Source organism: Penaeus monodon, chromosome 16 (genome assembly GCF_015228065.2).
Source record: "Penaeus monodon isolate SGIC_2016 chromosome 16, NSTDA_Pmon_1, whole genome shotgun sequence".
NCBI lineage: Eukaryota > Metazoa > Arthropoda > Malacostraca > Decapoda > Penaeidae > Penaeus > Penaeus monodon.
In genome coordinates, this window is record NC_051401.1 from 259612 (window position 1) to 263297 (window position 3686).

Sequence of the window (3686 nt, forward strand, 5' to 3'; positions counted from 1 at the left end):
TTTTTTTTAAAAATAAAAAATCATAATTGATAAATACAATATATGATAATAATGACATGACACTGTGTGTGTGTATGTGTATGTGTGTGTGTTGTGTGTAAAAATTAAGAGCAAATTGGCAGGAACGCTCCCTGAACCCTGGAGATACACGGGAATATGACCTAACACTACCATCGACATGACCACGCTGTTGTCTACCAGCCATTTTCTTTTTTGTTTTTTTTATACTTTAAACATGAATATAAATTCCTATGCTGTTACTCTGGCATCTAACCTAACATTTGCTTTCATCCACTATTTCAGCTCCATCATAAAAAGAAGCCCTTGTGAAGCAGTTGCTTCACAAGTCCACAATGTTTTATACTGATTCTATCCCCCTTTTGATTATTAAAATATTATTTTAATGTAGGTTTCTTTGAAAACTTTCAGTCCCTGGTCATATTTCTAAGTTTAAAGACTAGGTTCTAACTTCTTGCATTTTGGTGATGACCGTTCTACCCTTTGCTTCTATTCTTGCGGCCTGTCATTGGTATTCCTTGAACGCAAATGCATTGTCTCTAAAAGTCAGAATTAAATATTTGCAGCTATGAAAAGGTGCATATCATTGAATATTATATGCAAAAGATTAATATAGGCTCTTATATCTGATGGTCTGAGATGCTATTTCACACAAACAAACAAAGAGCAACAGTTCTTATTTTACATTTTTGAATAATTATTAATCATGTTTTTATCACTATTATTTTCTATTAAGAAAACTATTGATACATGTTTTTTTTCAAATACCTAAGGAGTTTTAGCCATTTTACACAGTAGAGGGAATCTGAATTCACCAACCTTTTACTGTGCAGCTGCTGTTTGATTTTTTTTCCAACTCAGCCCAGAATTCCAGCATGTAGATGTGATCCATGTACAATATATATATATATATATATATATATATATATATATATATATATATATATATATATATATATATATATATATATATATATATATATATATATATATATATATATGTTAGTTAGTTAATCTGACTGAGATATTAGTAAGGTTTGATTAGCATTTTCATAAAGTAAAGAAATTAAAATATTCAACTAAAAATGAACCTATATAAATATCTAAAAGTATAATTAGAAATCCTGATAGAAATCGTATTCACAGAATGTGAGTGTTTTAAAATTGCAACTCGTATGGAGGTGATATCAGAAGATGGAGGTGGTGGGGCGGCGCTGGTGGTGCCGGTATTGATGATGGTGTTTGCAGCACAGTTGGGTGTAGTCACAAGACCATACATAGTGGCCGCTGCACCTTGCATCTCTCCTTCTTGAGCTGTACCCCCCCCCCCCCTAACGGGAGCCGCCTTGCCGCGGTGGGGGGGCTTGAGGTCCCAATGATCTGGTGAGCCAGACCAGAGGGCTACCCATACTGAAGGGGTCACCAGTGAGGGATGAGACAAAATGGCTTCCTTGTGCACCAAGACCTATACGAGGGGATGGTGCACCCACCCCTGGTTCATTTCATCTTGGACCAAGGAGAACTCTCCCGCGTGTGTTTGCCGTGCGTATCGTCTGTATTACTAGGAGACAGGAGTCCTGGACGGTGAGCGATGCTGCATGCTGTGTCCTGCAGCTAGCAACACACCACTTTGGTCCTTTATTCTAGTTAGACGGGTGGCTTGATCAAGGCCTGGTCAAGTCAATCGGCTGGTCAAATATGGCTAGGGTCAAGCATACCTGTTGGCAATCACACCCACAACAAACCCTCCCCAAAGAGATAAGACACCAGTCCAAATAGCAGATGCCAAACCCACTATCTACTATACTAATGAGTCTAGACCAAAGAGCAGGTGCCTCTCACATTAATAAGTAAGTCCAATGGAATTTTTGTTACAGATCCCACGCATGGTGAAAGATTGTCAACAGGCCGGATTTGTTTAGGAAAACCTGCCATTAAGTAACAAGATAGATGTAGACAATTTGAGGCCGGGTTGTACATGAATCCCACATTTCCACGCCTGATACATTCAATAGCTCTAAACATACCTTGATAAGTTTTTTCTTAAAGCCTTATGCGTAGTGAGTACCAATTATGGATACTACGAAAAATTGTGGTAGTAAAAAAATAAAACAGACTATGTATAGATATTCCGTAGTACAACACAGCGATAATACAGCTCAAGATTGATGACTTTAAAAATCTATCAATATCTTACAAATAACAATAAATATATTAAAAATCAAAGCATAAATATTATGCATAATTCTAAACATAATTATGCATAAACATTATCCATAATAAAATTTTATTGAAAATATTAGTCTCCCTAAGGAAACTAATAAGGCCCTCTGTGTCACAATCCTCCCCCAATACATTTTTCTGTGTATATGGGGAGACAAGTACATACGTCTTTGGTTTGAGAATGTTGCACATCTTTCCACTACATGTGCAACCGTTAATGACTCTTGGCATCCCTCACAAAGTGTTACAATTTTAGCGATCATATGCCCATGAGTCATTCTTGTGTACCCAATTCTTAGTCTCATTACTACAACTTTTATTTTTCGGTTGGGATAGATGCTGGTGACCCAACTGCCACAGTCATCTCTAATCTCTCGCAGTTTGTTTCTAGAGGTATGCCTCCATTGTTCCTTCCATTTATAGCAAAGACAACTGATGCTGAGGGCTGTGTGGCAGCTGCCTTGGCCTTCTGATCAGCTCGCTCTTTCCCATTGATATGCATGCACTGGCACCCAACATAGTTATCTTTTTACATGTTAACATCAGTGCAAGCCAATCTTGAACCTCCCACACCACTGGAAGTGATGAGTTTAAGCTCTTGATATTGCAAGGCACTATGAGAGTCACAATACGTTACAATAGAATGGTTTGTAAGATCTCTAGTCATCTTTACTGCTGAAGGATGGCATGTAACTCTGCAGTGAAGATGGAGGTTGCTAGAGGAAGACTGCCAAATGCAGTCTTCCTTCTGCTCACTGTTGCAAAACCCACATCATTTTCAGATTTCAAACCATCTGTACATATTGCATCTGATCCTTGTCACTTAGAAGTGTGTTGAAGAAATCTCTCTCTAACTTATGCTTCGGATCTCTCCTCTTTCCCAATTCCGACCAAATCCACTTGATTAGTCCAAGGGGAATTGGGGAGTTCCAACAGCCAGAACCTTAGTGAATTTAAATTAAGATCTTCCAAAAGATTCCTTATTCTTCTACCATAGGATCGGCTATCCTCAAGGGGTTGACCCCCTAATGGAAGTCGCCTTGCCGCAGTGGCCCTAATGAACTGGTGAGCCAGGACCAGAGGGCTACCCATACTGGAGGGGTCACCAGTGAGGGCTGAGACGAAATTGCTTCCTGGTGGACCATGACCTATGAAAAGGGATGGTGCACCCACCCATGGTTCATTCCATCTTAGACCAGGGAGAACTCTCCCACATCGGTTTGCCGTGCATGGCATCCCGTATTACTAGGAGACAGGAGTCCTGGAGGTTGAGCGGTGCTGTATGCTGCACCATGCAGCTAGCAACACACCTCTTTGGTCCTTTATTCTGGTTAGACGGGTGGCATGATCAAGGCCCGGTCAAGTCAGTCGGCTGGTCAAATATGGCTAGGGTCAAGCAGGTACTATTCAGCTGGTAGCGCATAGGATCTGTGACTACCATCAGT